This window comes from Lissotriton vulgaris, chromosome 10, assembly GCF_964263255.1.
Source record: "Lissotriton vulgaris chromosome 10, aLisVul1.2, whole genome shotgun sequence".
Taxonomy (NCBI): domain Eukaryota; kingdom Metazoa; phylum Chordata; class Amphibia; order Caudata; family Salamandridae; genus Lissotriton; species Lissotriton vulgaris.
In genome coordinates this window covers 449,751,620-449,773,944 of record NC_141698.1, presented here as the reverse complement: position 1 = coordinate 449,773,944, position 22,325 = coordinate 449,751,620, and the positions used below count along the sequence as shown (strand labels likewise).

At 46.6% G+C, this 22,325-nt stretch overlaps 1 protein-coding gene across 2 annotated transcripts in view; it reads right to left on the bottom strand.

The window, feature by feature from the left end:
• CRAMP1 (cramped chromatin regulator 1) overlaps window positions 1–22,325 on the bottom strand; it is a 1,243,281-nt gene that overhangs the window by 1,185,495 nt on the left and 35,461 nt on the right. The window lies entirely within an intron of this gene.

Here is a 22,325-nt window from a genome sequence, read left to right as displayed (position 1 = left end):
AAAAAACAGAAACCGGTAAAATTTGCTCAATACAATCTCACTTATTATAAAGTGCAATGTGCTTCAGAGCATTAATACAGAACATTGATCTAAGCTTGCCCCCTGCAAGGTCAACAGAAACAATAGTTAAAGTAGTTCTCCACTTAATCAGACAACGTAATTAGAATGCATTGACAATCTAGAGCATGGGTACTCGGAAACATTTTCCCTGGGGCCAAAATGTTTGGTCTCTGAAGTGACTGAGGGCCGCACTGATGCCAGCAGTGGCAGTTGGGGATAGAGGAGTTGGTGGTAAAGTGAGCGATGGGGAATTGGAGCATATACATCTAGTGTTCGTATTGCACAATGAGAAACCAGAAAACCTGGGATTAACCGCTGTGTCCCCACTTAACCAAACTGTGTGATCCGAGGCAATTGTTTTATTTTACTTTCTCTCCTTTTTAGATCAAGCCTATGGCAGCACACATGCGCTGCATAGGAAATCGACCTCTTACAAGCACTTCAGATTCAGTAGAAGCTTGTGCGTGTGGAGCTTAAAACTATTGGCCTTGGGGAGGAGCTACGCTAGCAACCAAGATGGCCGCTTAGGCTCCCGGCTCCGCCGACCTCCTTATCCTGCCAGAAGATCCTGTTGATAATCCTGATTTTACGCCCAACCACCGTGTAGATGAACCGATACTCACTCCGATGGTGCAATTCCGAAAACTTAATTCGCTTGGGTGACGGAGCTGCGTCGAGTTGAAGTTTGCGGCCTAACCCAGCAGGAGAGCCGGGGCCTCGAGTTTGGATCTGGCCGTGTCAAAGTTGAACAACATCGGCCGTGAGTGGCAGCCAGGGTCCGGTCCACCGAGGTGGGTGTTTTTTCTTTGCCCGATCTCGACGGCGCTCATCTTGCCTGACCAATATTGGGGGAGGGGTGACGTGGCACGACAGTGGGCGGGGGTGGAGGTCCCTGACCCGCGGACCCGGTGTGGCCCGGCCGGTGTTCGGCGGGTGGGGGTCTTCGCTCTCGAAGCGAGATACATATTGTTGCCGCAGAAATTGACCAGTCCCCTCTGACGTCGTCCGTTCCGCTCCTGTTTCGGCTCCCCGGGGGAAGTGAACATTATCGTTGCTGCGCGTGGAGAAATGGACCGGACAGAGAGTGAGCCGTCGCTAAAGACGATATTGGCAGCCATCGGGGCATTTCATTCCCATGTGGATGCCCTGATTCACAAAATGATGACGGGCTTATTGGTGATGGAGTGCATGGAACCAGACCCGGACACATCTCAAGTATTACTGGAAGCTATGATTTCAGCTACGACCATCTTGAATCTGAACGAGAGCCCCATGCGACAAGAGGAGCAGCAGCCCCTGGTTGGTCTCCAGGAAAATCCTGAACCCAGTGTTTTGAACATATTGGCATACCTACCATCATCGCTGCCTTTGGGAGAATCGAGTTGCGTTCCCTTCCCGGAGAATCTTGTGGGTGATTGTCCTTGGACTTCGGTTTTTTCCTTTCCCTCTTTGGTGACTTTCCGATCTTGGAGAAAACTACATTTGGACTGTCCGTCCATGAAGGAGTGTTCCTGTGCTGCTGAAGTTCTTGGCAACCTGCTGACTTTGAATTGTATTGTACTGCATTTATTCAGACTCTTTTTTCACTTTGGTTCTCCTGCTGAAGTAATGGGAGGGGTTCACATAATGGTTCGGAAGGGCCAGGGCTGAGAGTGATCGACTGTAGCTGGTATTATGGCCTTAATGGATGTAGATTTCGTGGCTGTTGGTCTCGCGGGAGGTTGGTCTGTGCATCATGGCTCCCCCTAATTTCTCTCTGTTGATTATAGACATTATTGACCTTTCATCATAGGGGGTGCTTGTTTCTGGCAGGGGGAAAGGGGACCGGGAGCTTATATGGAAAGGCCCTCCCCCCCACAGTTTCTCTTTTCTACTTTTAGAATTTAGTTAGTTGGGGCAACAGGTACACTGCTAGTGGGGGTTAGGCAATATCCGTTGCAGGGGTGCGGGGTTGGGTTTTTTGTTTTCTTTCTGTTATCGCTAATATGGTTTCCCCTTTTTTCAATCTCTTTTTAAGTTTTTCCAATACTAGCAATATTGTCGAAATATCCTGATTCTGTTTTTCGAATTCTAGTGTCTGGTTGCCATGATTCTTCTGCTGCTGCTTTGATTTTATGGGTGGGAGGGTCCTGAGGGTCCACATTTAAATAGTCTATTGATTGTAAGGTTGCAAGTCTTATTCCGTATTTATTACGGTCGGCCTCTCAGGGATTCTTCTGTTGCTCCATGTTTATCCTGCTGTCAACCCTGTTCACCCTTTTTTCAACATATGTCTGTATGGCACCGGATATGTCTGTTCCTTTTTTATTGTTTAAAATAATAAAAAGATTTATAAAAAAAAAAATATATATAGTCTTTGCGTCTGGCTTCAGCACGCAATTGGCCAAAAGCGTGTGGATGTCCCAGCTTTTCCTGAAATGTTCACTCCCGGAGCGTTTTCCTCTCGGGAGCCAGCAGCGGGTGCAGGGGCCATGTGGTTTGGGTCAGGTTTCGATGGCAGCTGCATCAGCTGCGTTCATTACAGTGCGTTCATGCGCACCACTCCCAGTCTTGTTGTGTTTTTGTGTTTTTGTCTAATCATATAGTGAACCCCCTCCCGATCCCCCCTCGACCGCTTCCCTCGAGCCCCCTACATTATATTAAAGCAGGGGTGGGGGAATCATATCGCCCAACGCCCGAACCAATTAAAATGTTATGAAGGACAAGAAGATTTATTGTCTATTTTGTCGGAGGGACAAGTAGACCTTAAATCACGAAGAATAAATGAGCTGTGGGTGCTCGCGGGCTCACAGGCAATTGAAATGCTGTCAGAAAGCCTTTGACTGGCTGGAAGCCGATGACTAGGCTCAATCTAGTTTGTGATTGGCTGGGGGAGTCTTACTCAAGACGTAAGTGTTCTAGTGTGAGTGCCACACTGGTGTAGCCCACCTGCTCTTGGAACTGAGCTGCTGAACTTGAAATGGCGGGCGCCGAGACACAAAACACTTTTGCGTGCGTCTGGGTCTCAGCGCTGTGGGCCGGTTGGCCTTGTGGTCTCTGTCAATGATTGCTGCAGGGCTCCATCACACTGTCCATTGGGCTCCGTCCTGGGCAGTCCACTCATCTTTGGTGCGCTGTGAGTCACTTTCTGGAATCAGGAGCGGGAAGTCGCCGTCTCGGACAGTGAATGCTTCACCAGCAGGCGAGTCAATCTAATAATGGGTTTTGCAGAAACGTATGTTAATTGTTATGCTGCATAGAATGGACTGTGATCAGTGGGAGTGGGGGCAGGATTAAATGTGTGGCATGTTAATTTACAGTAAGGCGGGAGCTTCTCCACTGCAATCGCCTAATCAGTGAGGCGCCTATTGCAATGCAACCAGTGCAGCGTTAATAATGAGTGAAAACACCATGAATGGAGTCTCTTACTATTTAGAGACCTTGACCTTTACTTTGTCAGTCTTCTTTCATGGACGAGGTCGCATTCGGGGGCACGGAGTTAACGATTATACTTTAACACCTGGCAGACTTACTGAAAAGACATCCTTTGCTGATTAAGCATGCGCCGAAAATAGATTTTTTTTTTTTAACTGCATCGTTTTCCTGGGGTTAAACAATAAAGCTACATTTTAATAAAAGGAAGGCCACATAATGAAGCAGGCATAAAGTATTTTCGCGTTCCAAGCAATGTTATCTGTGCAGGGTATTTCACAGAGCTCACTGAAACATGGGCCACTCTTGAAGTCTCAAACATTGCAATGTCACATTTTTAGGTCTCGCCTGTCGATGCGCATGCGCATCGAGCTTGCGAGACTATGGGGGCTTAAACACTCTTTAACCAACTTGCAAGGAATCGTGGCGATTCCTTGCAGTGCATGAGAAATGTAAGCTCAATGCGCATGGAGCTTAAAAGCGCGTGCACATGCCCCCAGCCGCCTGCCTTGCCCACTCTCTCTCTCACAGCCTCCCCCAGCTCCGCCCCCTCACTTCTTGATTGCACGTGCCTCCCCTACTCTCCTCCCCCCTCCTCTCCTCCCCTGCCTGCCGTGTCGCACCTCTCCCCTCTCCCCGCTCCGCCCCCTCCCCTGCCCGCCGTGTCGCAGAACACAGAAGCTTGTTTAACCTATGTCCTATGTCCACGCAGTATCGCCTGTTTACGTGTTTATAGTGCCAAGATGACGGCCAACCACAGCTTCAGAGCACTCTGTGACGAGTGCACAGAGATGCAGCAAAACATCATCAGGACTCTTATAACAGTTCAACGCCTCAGGCATCAAAAGGAACAAGCAGGGCGCCAGTGGTGCGATTGCGACTTTTTCTCCCCTCCCAAGGCTTTCTAATTTTCCGGTGGTCACAAAATGGCTGCCGAAGAGCTCCTTGCCTGTCTGTTTGTCCACCTGCTTGAGCATCTCTGGTCCTTTTCTAGGCCGGTGGTCTTACCAGCCTATATGTACACACATCAATCTCTTTAGCCCCCCTCCTCTCTCGCGCACACTCCACCCCGCCGGAGCCTCGCATCACTCTGCAGTCTCTGCCGCGCGCCCGCCATTGCCCCCTCCCCTTCAAGGGGACTGAGCACGTGCTCTCATTATCTCACCTCCCTTTATAATTAATTTACGGTCTTTGCAACTCCCCAGCCATATGTTGCTTTGTTTTCGCTGCTTCTTTGTTGTTGTGTCGCCCCACATCCGCCTCTCACCGCACCGACGCCACCTCGCCTCAGACGGCCCCCTCCCTCCTCCCCCCCTCTCTTTCTCGCACACTTCTTTCGCCTCCCTTTGAACTTCTCCCAGCTCAATTACTCTCCCCCTAATTTCCCATCACTTCCCTTTACAGCTCTTTTTCGCTCTCCCTCACAAATTCCCCCTCCTTTCCAATTCCAACAGATCACCCCTCCCAATACTGTTCGTCACTGGGCTATAAGTGGGATGCAAAGGTGTTTGGGGGAGGGGGTCTCCAAAAGGTGTTTGGCCTATTTAATTAAGGGTGTGGCTTAAATATGTAAACTCATTTTCTGTGATTTCCATAGTATGTGCCACCCAACCTGACTTTTGGTTCCTCTCCACAAAAATTGACGTGCACCAAAAACCTAACAGGACTATTGCAATTTATTTATTTATGTTTTTAACATAGCGCGTACTTTACCCAGAGTTGTCAGAGCGCTTTAGACTAGAGCGAAGTAAATTACATAAGGAAAAAGTGACATGGTAGTAGACAACACTACTTATATGTACAGCAGTTACTCGTGACGTGAGTTACAGATTAACAAATTACATATTCACTCAAGATTACATATTAAGTAAAATTGGAGCGATCAAGGCTGCACAGCTACATAATATATATTTATAAAATTGAGACAGAGGGTCCTAGTAGCTCTCCTGAGTGTCATGTAACAATCGGGTCATGACCTGAAATGAGGGGGTATGTGCCAGGTGGGGAGTTTGGCTTTCTCAATGGTCGTTTGCTGTTGAGTAACAGCAATAATTTAGTTGGCAGTAATTAAAATGTTTCAATTCTGAAATAGTGAGATTGAGAGTTCAATATTACTGAGGCCAGTGGAAGGGGGTGTGGACTTCAGAGTGTCTCACTCACTCTGGTTATGTTCACTCTGTTGAATGTATGCCCTTTTCCTCTCCATATCTCCTCCGTTTGCATATCTTACAACTCATCTCTTTCCTCTTCAGCCCCCTCTTTTCATTCTATCCTGAATACACCTTCTGGCATCTCCTTCCCTTCACCCCCACCCTCACACAACACACTCACTCATGTGTAAAAACTGCATTTTATTTTACTTTCGCCTTGTCAATATTTTGACAACTATGTACTTCCTTCACACACATATGCATAAAATCACAACGCGCCCATTCGGCTCTGCAGATGGATGTGGTGTGTTAGTGCTCGTTGTAAGGTTTGTGTGCTGTGTCCCCATCCACCACCACTTCCACCACCACTTCCACCACCACATCCACCACCACATCCACCACCACATCCACAACCACCACCGCATCCACCACCACATCCTCCACCACCACATCCACCACATGCACCACCACATCCACCATGACCTCCACCACCACATCCACCACATGCACCACCACATCCACCATCACATCCACCACATCCACCATCACCTCCACCATGACATCCACCACCACATCCACCACATGCTCCACCGCATCCACCACCACCACATCCACCACCACATCCACCGCATCCACCACCACCACCGCATCCACCACCACATCCACCATCACCTCCACATCCACCATGACATCCACCGCCACATCCACCACCACCACATCCACCACCACCACATCCACCACCACCACATGCACCACCACCGCATCCACCACCACATCCACCACCACCTCCACCACCACATCCACCACCACCACATCCACCACCAGGTGCAAATGCAATGTTCTTGGATTTTCGTCACAATAAAATACACTGAACATAATCTTCACAAAATTAATTTACAAACGTTTAAGCTATTGCCATTATAAATTACAATAAATTTTATTTAAGTATTAATTATTTACAAAATTAAAAGCCATTGTTATTTGCAATATCAATACATCTAAGTCACGTAAAGACAACACACATTGCATTACAAATGCTATAGGTGTCACATTTGCGAAAGTTAAAACTATTGACATTGTAACTGACAAAGCTATTACTTTTGCTATTTTCAAAACCAACACATAAATAAAAAAAGTGTCCTTTACAATACCAATTGCTCAAACTTTCCTAATGCGAGACCTATTGCATTTCCAATGCTTGTTGCCTGGGGTCTCCGTTCCTAATACCCTCCCCCACAGTCTTTCTTGCCTTTTCCTTATTCCATTACTTCCACCTTCCCTTCACTGCTTCTTGCTTAATCACTGGCCCCACTTTATTTTCCAACCTTGCCACTGCAGCAGAAGGGAAAGCCTCACGTCCGTGTCAATTTTACAGGCTTAATCTGGCAAGAAACCGGTTATTCTTCACGTATTGGGCTCATTCTTGTTAGCCTGTACCTCTATTTGGTTAAAATTCCCGTCTCCTGTACCTACTGAAAACCACCCCCACCGTGCAAACTGCTTTGGCAGTTTGTACTAAATAAACAGAGCCACTGTAATGAAGCATCAGAGAAGGTCTAAATTATGCGGCTACAAAAAATTTGAATTATGTAGCAGAAGGCAGCACATTTTTGTATATCGTATTACTTTTTTTTTTTTTTTTTTTACATCGGTGTAGGTTAACCCTGTCAGTATAAATGTCTTATCTTATTACTTTCAGATTAACACCCAAATTCACCAATAGCAATGGAAAAGTGACCAGTCACTACTTGTGATGGGCTTTTCACTGTGTGGCAGGATGGGTTACCTTCTTTTTAGAAACTTTTGATCTGTTTGAGCTAGTATCAACATTTTTGTTCAAATATGCAGTTTAGGCAGCATGATTATGTGGAAAATTACGAATAAAACATCTCAGATGTAGAATCTCATTATTAGTGACTGTTATAAATCACGCACATACACAGGACCTACCACCAGTGGTTGACCATCTGTCATTTGCAACGATGTAAAATGGAAAAAATTGCAGAACCGAGTTCAATATAAAGCAGAAATATCAGAATTTTGATTTGTAGGTCTCACAATCACGTTTTAATGACAACTGCGTGAAATTATTCAATATTCCCACCTTAATTTCATGCAACCGCTGTATTGTTGCATTTTTGTTGCAAAGTTATGTCAGCAGTAAAAATGAGCCCATACCAGTGCAAGGAAAAGTGGAACTGCCACCTGTGTGAGTATTCGTCCTATGTAGACATAAAGGCTTGTTTTCCTTTCCCTACATGATTTGACAAGGAGTGTTTTTCCTGTGTGCCTGCCTTTGTGTCTTCTTTATGCATGTGCTCATTTCGAAATATCCAAGCATCATCCCATAGACCCTCAGAATGCTCAGCCTCTGAGAAAAAAAAACTGATTGCAAACGTTGCTGCAACTTTCAAACCTTAACTTTCGCCAGGCTTACCAATACTGGTATGTCAGCATCCAGCAACAGCATTACAGGATTTTCTAAGAAGATAACGGGCACATCTGGGTGGGCAGTGGGGGGCTGGGGACATTGGAAGGAGACAGACAAGTGGCAGAGAACTCGGATTTTAAAGGGAAAAAAGTGACTACTTCACAAATATCAGTGAGACAAACTTGCACATCTATTGTGGAGCTGCACCTATTCATGTTTGGGGAGCTTACTCTTCTGGTGCCATTACTATACCGCTACTGTGCACAAGAGAACCCTTTTGATACTGCCTGTGCTGCATATGCTCCTTGTGTGGGAGAAGAATGTGGAGATTTATCAGTGAGTGCACAGTAGTATAATCACGCCTCACCTGCCCCGGAATGTAAAAGGAGAGATTGATTTAACTGCACAGTACTGCCTCTTGTGTATTTGTACTTGTGGATACTGCCTCAGTGACCCACAGCACCTCTGCCACACAATTTTGGGTGTCCCATGAATAAGCTCCACCAAAAAGTGCAGTTATTCCCATCCACACGTTTATCACATCATGTTCACATGTGTGTATTTTTGAAGCTGGACAGCTATGAGTTGGCCCTACGATGGAGAACACCCTTCTGTCCTACAGGTTCATATTCCGACACAGAGTGCAGACTAGTAATTTACTACATTAATTGAAGCATATTTGGCATAGACTGTCTTTAGGTACTCCTCAACAATTGACATTTTGTCACATGCATACTTGTTGATAATTGGGTGCAGTACACACTGACACGTCCACCCACATACTGTACAACCTGTCAGTACAATAGTTGCATTTAAGGATGCATGACCATGCACTGCATAATTGAATTGCGCTTGAAATAATGTTTGACAGAATACAGTGCATGTTCTCACCATGCAGACCCACCTTAGTGATGTATGCAATAGGTGGGGCAAGCATATATCTTTCCAGGACAAGTAGATTTCCGTAAAATTTTGTCCATTGGCCAAGTAGATTTTTGACAAATTTCCACACCCCTGATTAAAGTCTCTAGCCGTAATACAATTAAGCGAGGTCGCGTCCCAGCAAGCTTTCTGTTTCCCAAGGCTTTGTGTTTCTGAACAATTATGCCTGGGCTGCAAAGTCTATGGCGTTGCCGTTCACTTCAAGGCACTTGCGCCTGGTTGGCAGCGTCTGTGGTGGTACGGTGCAGGTGACTGTGTCGGTGGCCCTGCTGTGTAGATTGTAGTGCCTGTGGCGTAGCACTGTATTTCATGGATCTCTGTGGCTTACACGTGTGTCTGGGGTCTGGGCGGCAGTGTCTTTGGATGTGCACTGCATTTCAAATCTCACACACGTGCCGGTCTCCGCTGACTGTAGTGCTCTCAGCAGCGGGACAGGCTCTTTTCTCATTCCATACACTGAATGCGTGGACAAGTCTCTCTCGGCGCTGCAGTAAAGAGGCCACTGGTCTCGACATGTGAATGTGTGCAACTGGTATGCTGCAAGTTCAGCCCCATGCACTGCTGTGCACGTCGTGCTGACTCATTGCCTCTATAGAAAGGCAAGTTTGGGGTATAGCCAGGTAGGTGAAGTGCTCTGGTTTAGAAAGAAGCGCCCCTCAGCAGTGGCCCAACGCAAATGTATTACCCTCCCCCCATACAATGTGAAAAGGGAACCTCCAGCCTCCCATAAATTCATTCACTTTGGGCTTAAGGCGGCTCACAAGAAGGGTTGGGGTCATGAAGACTTGGGGGGCCCCTGCGCTGCAGGGGCTGCCGGAGTTTGCGTTACGCCCCTGTACCTCAAGGGACAGCACGCAACTTAAAGCACTGACTGCTGCTGGGCACCACTTCTCACACGTGCCCAGAATTAACTTACACACACGAGCTGCAGTCTTACCCAGACCACCTCGCGGTCTGGGTAAGACTATAGAGATATAGATATAGATCTTACCTACTGGCGGTCGCCAGTAGGTAGTTATAGTTAGGATTATTTTCAATAGGGAAATCGTAACATTCTATTGGGAATAACTTTGGCGCCGGTTGAGGAATCTGCCTGAAAATTTCGTAAAATTTGCCTCGTGGCGCTCCGGTCCTTGCCTGAAAGTTTGGGGGGGGATTCGTCAAGCGGGGCCGAGAAAAAAGGGGGGTCCCAAAACGTGTTTTCCCCATGTTAATTTCCATAGGGCGGTGGACCTCACTTTTAGCCCGAACGGCTGAATTGATTTCCACGAAACTTGGCAAAATTATAGGGACTGGTGGCCCGATGTGCCTTTGCTATGTCTCAAGATATGTGCGCCAGTGGATTTTGAGTAATTTAGGTTCAAAAAAATATATATATCTATAAGCGCGCCCCGGTACGCGAACCAGCACGCGAACCAGCGCGCTACGCGAGTTCGCTCGCGGAAAGCTGATTGGCTCTTGGGTGTCTGTAAACATTCCAAACAGTCCGGAGCGGCCGCCATCTTGTGTCTCGGTAGGATCGAGACACAAGAGGTGGCAAAAACAAAGAGGGGAATGACCAAAAGGGGGTAGGATAGACCCCCCCCTGACCCCCTAGGTTTGATGTGGGGGCAATAAAAGGGCCCCGCGGGGCAAAACTTTTTTTTTTCTTTTTCGATTTGCGCGGGGGGGGGGAGCGCCCGGTAAGCGCACCGGGGAGCGAACCAGGGAGCGTACCATGGGGAAAAAGAATGACCGTTTTTAAAAAATGTAGCCTTTTTTTTATAAATTGGAGGTAGTTTTGAAAAGAACTTTTTTTCTTCTTTTTGTTGTTTTATATTTTTTTAATGTGTTTTTTGAACATTTTGTACTTTTTTTGGCTTTTATGAACTATTTTATATTTTTTTTGTTATTTTTATGGGGAGAAACAAAAAACAAGGAATTAAAAACAGCTCAACTGGAGCAAAAAAAAAAACGGAAAAAATTATGGATTTTTGGGGCATTTGTCGTTGTCACCAGCACGGTTGATGAGCTTTATGCTTTGCTCACCATAGGTGATGGTTTTCCCACAAAAAATACAAGTGATCTTGTATTTCCCAAACTGGGGTTGAATGTTTGGGACCATCTCTCTTGTCTCTGGTCCCGATGGAGTGGGTTGCTTTCTTTTTGAGGTGCTGGGTGAAGATTGGGGAGGGTTACTGGCCAGTTCTCTCACCTCTGCCGCAGCATAGTTGTTGGGATGCTTGCGCTGCATGTGGTGAATCATAGTGTTATTGTCAAATGAGTATTTTTTGTTAGGGTTCCCCCTTGAAAGTTCCATGTTACAGATTAGGCAAGTCACCTTTGGCGCATTCACCTTTTTTTGGCCACTTCGGATGGAAAAAAACTCCCATACAATGTGTGGCTTTGGCCTATATGGGGTATTGTCTTCTGGCAGGAATGTCCTCCTCCCCTCCTCTTCCTCCTCCTCTTCTTCATCTCCACCAGTGTGGTGTTGTGGTGGTCCTCTTGGTGGTGGTGGCTGAGATGCTCCTGCTGCTGCTGCTACTGAAGCCATTTTTCAGTCCAAAAAAGTACAGAGAGGTCTTTCAACAGGTCTTCTTCACTCAAAGTACAAAGTGAGTGAGGAAAAAAGGTGGGGGCTTTCATCATTAGGAAAAAAAACTGTCCTGAACCAATGAAAAGTGTTAATTTCAGGTCACATGACCAGGGCTTTCATCATTTGGAAACCAAAACTGTCCTGCACCAATAAAAAGTGTTACTTTTAGGTCACATGACCCGACGCGCTTACCCTACGCGCCCCGGGGCGCGTCGCGTAAGCGCGTCGGATGCTTACGTTGCGAGATCCTATGCGCTCGAGTGCTTTCGGTGCGTTTAAGCCGTGCGTATCACGCGGACGCGGCTACGGGATACGTCACGATGATGTTTTCGTTCGCGAAAAAAGCGCTAACGGGACGCTCACCGGTACGCGCCCTGGGGCAAAAAAAATTTAAAATAAAAAACCATGAACAATATACATTAAAAAAAATAGTATTACATAAATATACATTATAGGAATCATGATAAAAAATATTACATTTCATAGATATAGAAATTTTCTATTAAAAAACCTATGAAATTCACTGAAAAAAACATAGGTTTCACACCAGTTATAGTTAGCTGGAAATTTTACTGACATAAAACCATTGAAATTCCCACGTTATAGTTAGTTGGACTCACTATAACTTGCGTGCCTGCAATGCACTGCTGATGACGTCACATATTACATCACTCATGACATGGTCAGTGACATCACTCATGACATCACTGATGACACCATCCTTGCGACAGAGTGACAGACCTCCTTTCAGTGTAATGTAACCCTTGAAACACATTCAAAAATAGAAACTAACATTTTCAAAAAAATGGACACCCATACCAGTTACAACAACCAATTCAGTAATACCACCATCTATATACACATCCACTCATTCAGCAACAGTTCTATATAGTCCCTCATACATATACTTCATCATACGTAGTGATACACATATACATCCTGTTACACACCGACAGCCTTCCAAAAGTTACTCACACACATACTCACACATGCAAATAAACTATTGAACATCCATTTATTAGCATATACAACTATACAAACACTACCACCTTACTTCTAAGGAAACTTACACATACTCACTCTTAAACAATCCCTTTTAGAAACACATACTTATTTAAACAGGAACTCTTACAATCTCTCACTCTCACATATACTCACTTATATACATCAATACTCACATATACTAGATTAAAACATGTCGTTACTGATAAAGACACTAGTGAGACAGTCATTCACTCACTAACACACACATATACACACTCATCCACCCATACAGTCCAGCACATATGTTGTGTTCAAAACACATACAAACAGAGTCAGTAATTGATGCATCTATGTGCTAAGTCATACCCCCACCAAACCATACAGACACTCATACTGATACTAAAAACAACATCTAATAACCCATATACACACACATGTAGCTACTCACAAACCCATGCAGCCACTTATACACAAAGTGAAACACTGATACATAGATTTAAATATTTAAACGTTTCTCACTAATATATGTATTCACTAAGATACACTTAATAAGCCAATTAACCAATCAATTATTTAAAAAAAAACATCAATTTAGACACTTATTTAAACATTTATTCTTCCATTGACTTTTACATATACATATATACAACATATTTATTTTTCAGAAAGACACACATTCACTGGATGGTGTCATCAGTGATGTCATGAGTGATGTCACTGACCATGTCATGAGTGATGTAATATGTGACGTCATCAGCAGTGCATTGCAGGCGCGCAAGTTATAGTGAGTCCAACTAACTATAACGTGGGAATTTCAATGGTTTTATGGCAGTAAAATTTCCAGCTAACTATAATTGGTGTGAAACCTATGGTTTTTTCAGTGAATATATATATATATATCATCCAAAGATTCCAATGAACACAGGAAAGATGAATCGCGCTCTTTGTGCCAAAAGTTTATGTAAACCACTGCATCAATGCCGCCATGACGCGTTTCAGCCCCACCTGGGCCTTGATCACATGACGCGTTGCGCTCGGGGAAAGACTCTTATAAAGTGCAATGGTAATACAATTCAGCTGTGCTGCGCAATAGTAAACACTGTAGACAGACTATAAATGTCATAAATAGAGGCATAAATGCCGAAATTCATCAAGTTTTAAGGTACGACATAAATTAGCAATAACTGACTGCATAAATGCATAAATGCATAAATAATTGCTGCATGGACATAAGTACAAAACCCGTTTAAAATATATAAATATATAAATAATCTTCTATATACACCGTATAACATGTAATATAAAGTGCAATCAACAGGGTAATGTCCCCAGGGCTAATCTCTCAAATATCTACATACTATATTAAGAGGTGCCCAAACGGACGGTTCAAAGCTTCCAATTAACATAACCAGGTATTCTCAACAATACCTAGTCACATGCTAAAAAAATCAATACAAATGTCACATACAAATGTCTAAAATTGGAATTGGAGTGTGGCAACACAATTCCCAAGAAAATATATATAATAATGCCCATGTGGGCATGCACAGTAATCAATTTGCTTACTTTCCAAGAAGGCCAAACTCACCCAAAAAAAACTCTTAACCAACGGAAAAGAGATAAGGGTGGTATGTGAAGAAAAAATATAGTGAATTAAACCAAGTGCTTTCATTAATCGTAATGAATAAAATAATAGTAAAATACATGGCGCATAGTTATCTGACAATCCTTGTTTAGTCGATAGGAGTTTAAATGCATAATCAATCAGTAATATAATAATGCTGCAAAGATATCAAAAGCTTTACAGAAAAAAGCATAAAAGTGCATATCATAATTTATAGACATGTGTGCAGATCCTCAGTCGTGTTTAAACCAGATGGAGACTTTGTGTTGAGTTCCAGTATATATCTGGTTTCCAGCAAGCGAAGAGCACTTTCACGATCACCCCCTCTACTGGACTGAGGTATGCCATCTATGGCCTAGTAACTAAGATTTAACGGGTCACTGCCATGCACTGCCTCAAAGTGTCTCGCCACCGGGTATGCCTGATCCTTTTTGGCAATTGCCCATATATGCTGAAGGACTCTTGTGCACGGGTAGCTTAGTGCTTCCCACATAGCGTAGTGCACACGGGCATTCCAAAACATACACAACATATTCTGTCTTGCAAGTGATTCTTTTCTTGATATACACTGGACGAGGCGAAAAGGGAGTACTGTAATCTTTTCTATTTTTGGCATGTTTACATGCCTTGCATGTGATTCACTTAAAAACGCCCTTCTGTTTGGATAGCCAGTTTGACGGTAGCTTAATTTCAGGGCTACTTTTCACAAGGCAATCACCCATAGATCTGGCCTTCCTGAAAGTCAATTGTGGTCTACGACTATTCTTTACCAGCTCTGCACCTATTATTGGGTCTTTTAGTATCCGGTTCCAGTTGAGTTTTAAAATTCCCGATAGCTTTATGCTGTTTATTAAACGTCATAATGACCCTAATTTTTGGTGGCTCCTTGCTAGTCTGGTTTACATGTGTTTCCTTAGGGATTAGTGACTGTTCCCTTGTGAGCAATCTAGTTTTGTTAATAGCTCTATCAACAACTGATGCCTTATATCCTCGTGAAAGAAATCTTTTCTTGCAACACTCCTGAGCAAGTTGACATTCAGACTCACTGCTGCAAATGCTTTTTACCCAGAGCATCTCCCCATAGGGGATGCTCTGGATGAGATGCTGTGGGTGATGGCTAGACGCATGCAGCAAGGAGTTACCCGCAGTGGGTTTGCGGTAAAGCCTTGTGGATATGGTGTCATTCAGAATAAAGACATCCACATCCAAAAAGACAGATTCACTGCTCATGTGGGCAGTAAACTCGAGGTTAAGCTGGTTATCATTTAGCTGTGTAATAAATTGTTTGCCCAAATGTTCCGGACCCCTCCAAATAATTAATAGGTCGTCAATATACCTTAGCCAAAGGGGTACATGTTCTTCCAAAATATCCTCATGTTGCCGCCTGAGGACCTGCTCCTCCCACAGCCCCATATGCAAACAAGCATAACTGGGGGAAAAGCAGGTCCCCATTGCAACTCCCCTTACTTGCTGATGGACATTATTATCAAAGCAAAAAAAGTGCATTATTCCGCGGTCTTGTGGTTGGGTCCGGTTTCGTAGTCTTTTCTTTTTTTTTTTTGTAGCCCAGGTGGGCGTTGACGTCTCACCTTTGGTGTATTTCCGGTGATGTCGGCACGCTTCCTGCGGAAGGTCCCACTCCTGGGCGCCATCTTCGGATTCTTTTTTCTCGTGTTAGTCTTGTTACCGAAGTGATGGCAATGTTCAACTAAAGTTCTTTCACCGCTTTAACCTTTAAGGCTTCTTTTCCAAGTATTGTCTTTGTTTCAACCACCTTATTTCTCTAGCCTCATCTTTCTGGCGGAGGTGGATGGGTTTGCTAGTGAATCCAGAAAGATCTTCAAGCTGCAAAACTACACAGACAGGTAAGAACTATTCGTTTTGCAGCGTGAATCTTTCTGGACTCACTATGCTGTGCATAGACTTTGTGGCGGTTTCTCAGGTTTGTGGCGGCTGGGTGGAAGATGAGCGTTGTTTATTGAATATGTGTTGAAGCACCCTTTGTCCAACTTGTGCTTCCTTGTTCATCTGTATATCCACACAGTAGTACTTCGTGAACATGTGCACAGAAGCCCATGTTGCCGCCAGGCATATGTCCTGAATTCGTGTGTTAGCTAGGAAAGCTATTGTAGCTCCTTTTTTCCTGGTAGAGTGGGCAGGTGTCCCCTCTGTTAGTTCCTGCCCTGCCTGCTTGTGGCAGAACTGTATTGTTTGGGCGATCCATCGCGCAATTGTTCCTTTAGTTACTGGTTTCTCCATGAAACTGTTAGCGAAGGACACAAAGAACTGCTTTGTTTTCCTGTGTTCCTTCGTTCTCTCAATGTAGTGCATGACTGCCCTTCTGGCGTCCAGAGTGTGCAGTGCCCTTTCAGCTCTTGTTGCCGGTTTTTGGAAGAAACTCGGTATCTGTATAGTTTGATTCAAGTGGAACCTTGACACCACCTTTGGCATGAAGCGTAGGTCCGTTCTCATCACCACCCTATCGCTGTGTATCTGTATGTAGGGTTCCTGTAGTGTTAGTGCCTGCAGTTCGCTCACTCTGCGCAGTGAAGTGATTGCTACCAGGAAAGCGGTTTTCATGGTCAGCATTTCTAGGGAGGCCTTGTGAATCAGTTCGAAAGGTTCCTTCATGAGGTCCGTCAGGACTAGGTTAAGGTTCCATGCAGGTGGTGGCACCCTCTATGGCGGTGCGATCCTTTTTGCTCCCTGCAGGAAACTTTTAACGACCTGTGATAGGAAGAAACTCTTGCACGATTCTCCTCTTGTGTAAGCGACTATTGCTGCCAAGTGAACCCTCAGGGAGGATGAGCTCAGATTTTTGTCGAGCAGGTGCGTGAGGTACTTTAGCACTGTTGAGTCCTTTTTCATCTTATTGTGTAGCTTTTCCCTCCTGCACCACAGTGTAAATCTCTTCCATTTCGCTACGTAGCACTTCCGTGTGCTGGGTCTTCGTGCCTCCCTAAGTACCCTCAGGGTGCTTTCTGGCAGTTTCAAATGCGCAAACTATGTCCTCAGGAGCCACGCTACGACGCTTGGGCTCTCTGGCTCTGGGTGCAGCACTTCTCCGTTTTGCATGGAGAGTAGGTCTTTTCTTCTCCCGAATCTGTGGGGTGCACTCTGTGTCATCTCCTTGATCTGCGAGTACCATGTCTGCCTGGCCCACTGTGGTGCCACCAGTATCAGGGTCATGTTGCTAGCTCTGCACTTGCTGAGTACCTTGTGTATCAGCGTTATCGGGGGGAAAAGCGTAAGCAAATGTCCTGGACCAGTCTATCCATAGGGCATTCCCCAGGGAGCCCTCCCCAAGCTGTCTGGATGCGATGTTTTGGCATTTTACATTCTGGCGTGTTGCAAATAGGTCTACCGACGGTGTCCCACATGTCGAAGAGCCTTCTTGTCTCTTGTGCATTGAGTTCCCACTCGTGGGATGCCGATGTCTGTCTGCTGAGCCAGTCTGCTTCCTCATTGTCCTTTCCTGGTAGATGTATGGCTAGCAGGTCTATCTTGCGTGGGATGGCCAATCTCCATATCTCCTGCGCTAGTTTCGAAAGCGAGGCTGATTTTGTCCCCCCCTGCTTGTTGATGTAAAAACATCGCTGTTGTGTTGTCTGTCTAGATCAACACTCTCTGGTTGTACATTTTTGTTTGGAAGGCCTTTATGGCTAGGAAAATTGTCTTCAAATCCAGGTAATTGATGTGTCTGACCGAATCTGCTGGTGTCCACAGGCCTCTTACTTTGAGTTTCTCCATGTGAGCGCCCCATCCCCTCTGGGACGCGTCTGTGGTAATGGTCACTTTTGGCGTTGGTTGCATCAGAGGCTTCCCCTTGTTATGTTTCCCATGTTCCACCATGCCAACTCTTTCTGCACTGCGTGCGTTACAACCACTAGATCCTCTCAACGACCTGTAACTTGTAACCATTGCTCCTGTAGCCATTCCTGTAAAGGTCTCATGTGGAGCCGTACGTTTGGCACTAGGTGTATGCATGATGCCATCATGCCCATGATTTTGCTCGCTGTCCTCACTTGCCCCTTCTGGTAGAGCTGCGTCTCCCTCACGAGCGCTATCGTTCTCTTCTCGCTGGGGAACACCTTGCTCTGTAAGGTGTCGATCTGTGCTCCCAGGAAGATTTTTATTTGTTTTGGTTCCAGGGAGGATTTTTCCCAGTGGATGGATAATCCTAGGTTCATCAGTGTGCTGGTCACTCTCTGTGCGTGCTGCTTGCACTTTTTTGTATGAGCTTGCTTTGATCAGCCAGTCGTCTAGGTAAGGGTACACGTGTATCCCTTCCCTTCGTAGGTGTGCTGCGATTGTTGAGAGGCATTTTGTGAAAACCCTTTGTGCAGATTTGAGCCCGAACGCCACGGTTGTGAACTGGTAGTGGTCTTCTCTGATGATGAATCTGAGGAGGTGTTTGTGGCCCCTGTTCATTGGGATGTGCAGGTAGGCATCTTTTAGGTCTATGGTGACCACGAAGTCCCCGCCTTGCAATTGAGGAAGTACCTCTTGAAGGGAGGTCATCTTGAACCTCTGCGTTCTTACGAACTTGTTTAAGAATCTTAGGTCCAGGATGGGTCTCAGTTTCGTCCACCTTTGGTACCAGGAAGTATGTGGAGTATACGCCCTTGTTCCTTTCCCTGTAAGGTACTGGCTCTATGGCTTGTTTTTGCAGGAGCTCCTTTGCTTCCTCCTGAAGGAGCTCTAGGTCTTTCCTTGCTAGTGGCCTTTTTGGCTTCCTCTCTGTTGGCTTTCCCTCCAACTCTATGCAGTACCCGTACTGTATGATGTTGAGTACCCATTTGTCTAATGTTATACTCTTCCACTCCCTGAAGCAGTGTTAGTCTTCCTCCCACTAGTCTTACATGTACGGAGGTGTCTAGTTTGTGTAACTCCTGTCCGATGTGTTTCTGCTCCACCCTGGGAGTTTTTGCTCAGGTGGGCACATGGAGTTTTATTAAGTCACTTAGAGGCGGGCTGCTGTCCCCCTCTCTTATTTTGCCCACGTCCATTCCCTCTGCCGCGAAAGGACTGGCCTCTTGGTTGGTACTGCCAGGACTGTTTTTGCTGCCCCTGCGGTGTCTGCGCGTCTGCTTGGTGGGCTTGCTGGAACACCTGGTGTGATGTCCCTGGCTGGTTTCCTCCCCTCCAGTTAGGTCTTCGTGACGGGGTGCCCCTTTTAGTACCTCTGAACTGTAATGCCCCCATGACTCTTGCAGTCTCGTTATCCTTTTTTAGTTGGCTGAGTTTCTCGCCAACTGGGGACCCGAACAGCGTTTCTCCGTTGAACGGAGTGTTGAGGATGCTTTGTTGTACTTCTATAATGATTCAGAAAAGGGGGTGGTGATGGACAGAGTTTCTGAATAAAGCAGAATACTCCTACCCAGTCAACAGATCAGGGCTTGATCCATCACCGTTTTTTAGCTCACTGCACCATCCCAGCTCAGAACCTGGCTACATGCAAATTAGTCTGTCCCTGGCCCAGTGCATCATGGGAACAGGGCAGACCAAACTACCAAGCCAATTCTTATACTGGAAAGGAAACAAGCTTCCGGGGACCGGTTTCTGGCATTACATCCGTCTTCCGGCCGGCTTGCTTGAATCCTGATGGTGCAATGAGCAAGGGACTCACATCTGAGTATACCCTTCCACGCTTATGGTGGACAAAACGATTCAGAAAAGGGGGTGGTGATGGACAGAGTATCTGAATTAAACAGAACACTCATACCCAGCACAATGCCGTCTCTCACACTGCTGTCTCTCCCTAGGACACACACAATGCCGTCTCTCACACTGCGGTCTCTCTCCCTAGGACACACACAATGCCGTCTCTCACACTGCGGTCTCTCTCCCTAGGACACACACAATGCCGTCTCTCACACTGCGGTCTCTCTCCCTAGGACACACACAATGCCGTCTCTCACACTGCGGTCTCTCTCCCTAGGACACACACAATGCCGTCTCTCACACTGCGGTCTCTCTCCCTAGGACACACACAATGCCGTCTCTCACACTGCTGTCTCTCTCCCTAGGACACACACAATGCCGTCTCTCACACTGCTGTCTCTCTCCCTAGGACACACACAATGCCGTCTCTCACACTGCTGTCTCTCTCCCTAGGACACACACAATGCCGTCTCTCACACTGCTGTCTCTCTCCCTAGGACACACACAATGCCGTCTCTCACACTGCTGTGTCTCTCACACACTGCGGTCTTTCCTACACACACTGCGGCCTCACACACTGCGGTCTTTCCTACACACACTGCGGCCTCACACACTGCGGTCTTTCCTACACACACTGCGGTCTTTCCTACACACACTGCGGCCTCACACACTGCGGTCTTTCCTACACACACTGCGGCCTCACACACTGCGGTCTTTCCTACACACACTGCGGTCTTTCCTACACACACTGCGGCCTCACACACTGCGGTCTTTCCTACACACACTGCGGCCTCACACACTGCGGTCTTTCCTACACACACTGCGGCCTCACACACTGCGGTCTTTCCTACACACACTGCGGCCTCACACACTGCGGTCTTTCCTACACACACTGCGGCCTCACACACTGCGGTCTTTCCTACACACACTGCGGCCTCACACACTGCGGTCTTTCCTACACACACTGCGGCCTCACACACTGCGGTCTATCCTACACACACTGCGGCCTCACACACTGCGGTCTTTCCTACACACACTGCGGCCTCACACACTGCGGTCTTTCCTACACACACTGCGGCCTCACACACTGCGGTCTTTCCTACACACACTGCGGCCTCACACACTGCGGTCTTTTCTACACACACTGCGGCCTCACACACTGCGGTCTTTCCTACACACACTGCGGCCTCACACACTGCGGTCTTTCCTACACACACTGCGGCCTCACACACTGCGGTCTTTCCTACACACACTGCGGCCTCACACACTGCGGTCTATCCTACACACACTGCGGCCTCACACACTGCGGTCTTTCCTACACACACTGCGGCCTCACACACTGCGGTCTTTCCTACACACACTGCGGCCTCACACACTGCGGTCTTTCCTACACACACTGCGGCCTCTCCCACCGCGGCCTCTCACACCGCGGCCTCTCCCACCGCGGCCTCTCCCACCGCGGCCTCTCCCACCGCGGCCTCTCCCACCGCGGCCTCTCCCACCGCGGCCTCTCCCACCGCTGTCTCTCCCACCGCTGTCTCTCCCACCGCTGTCTCTCCCACCGCTGTCTCTCCCACCGCTGTCTCTCCCACCGCTGTCTCTCCCACCGCTGTCTCTCCCACCGCTGTCTCTCCCACCGCTGTCTCTCCCACCGCTGTCTCTCCCACCGCTGTCTCTCCCACCGCTGTCTCTCCCACCGCTGTCTCTCCCACCGCTGTCTCTCCCACCGCTGTCTCTCACACCGCTGTCTCTCAAATGAAATGTTAAAACGGATCTGGTACTTAGACAGTAGCACGTCATCACCAAGTTTTCTATCAGAGAGTTTGCACACCAATTATAGATCAAAGATAACCATTGTTAAGTGATTTAAATAAGCCTTTACAGTTCTCTTCATGCCAACTATCCCCATTTCTTGGCCTCACTTGAGTGCCTTCATCTTCAATGTACATGCTCTTTTAGTGTAAACTATTTATGCCTTCTTAGCAGTGCCTAATGTGTAAAATACTAAGTACTGGGGCTCCAAGCCCCCCTCAAAAGCTCTCCACCAGCGGGGCCGACACCCAAGTCAGCAACCACCAAATGCTGCTCGACTCCCCACCCCCCACTCGATCCATACAGGCTCCGCTCCACACCTGCCTTCCCCCAGTCAGCAAAAGGCACCCGCAGCGACAGCACACACATCCAAGAAACAAACGTTTAAATAGGGACGCCGTTTCCATAAGTTTTATTTCACATAATTATGTAAAAACATTTGCAACTGACACAACCCACCAAGTAAACACAAAATACGCACACACCATGCACGTACCAATCTGCGATATGATCAGTATGGCACGTCAGTCCTCTGCATTAGAAGTGATTTTTCCACAGCTACATCAAACTGATACCTAGATCTAATCTCCCACCTCAATCCGAGGCAGGGCGCAACCTCTCGTCCCTCCAACCCCCGCTACACCCACCCTAGGATTCTGTATTCCCTCC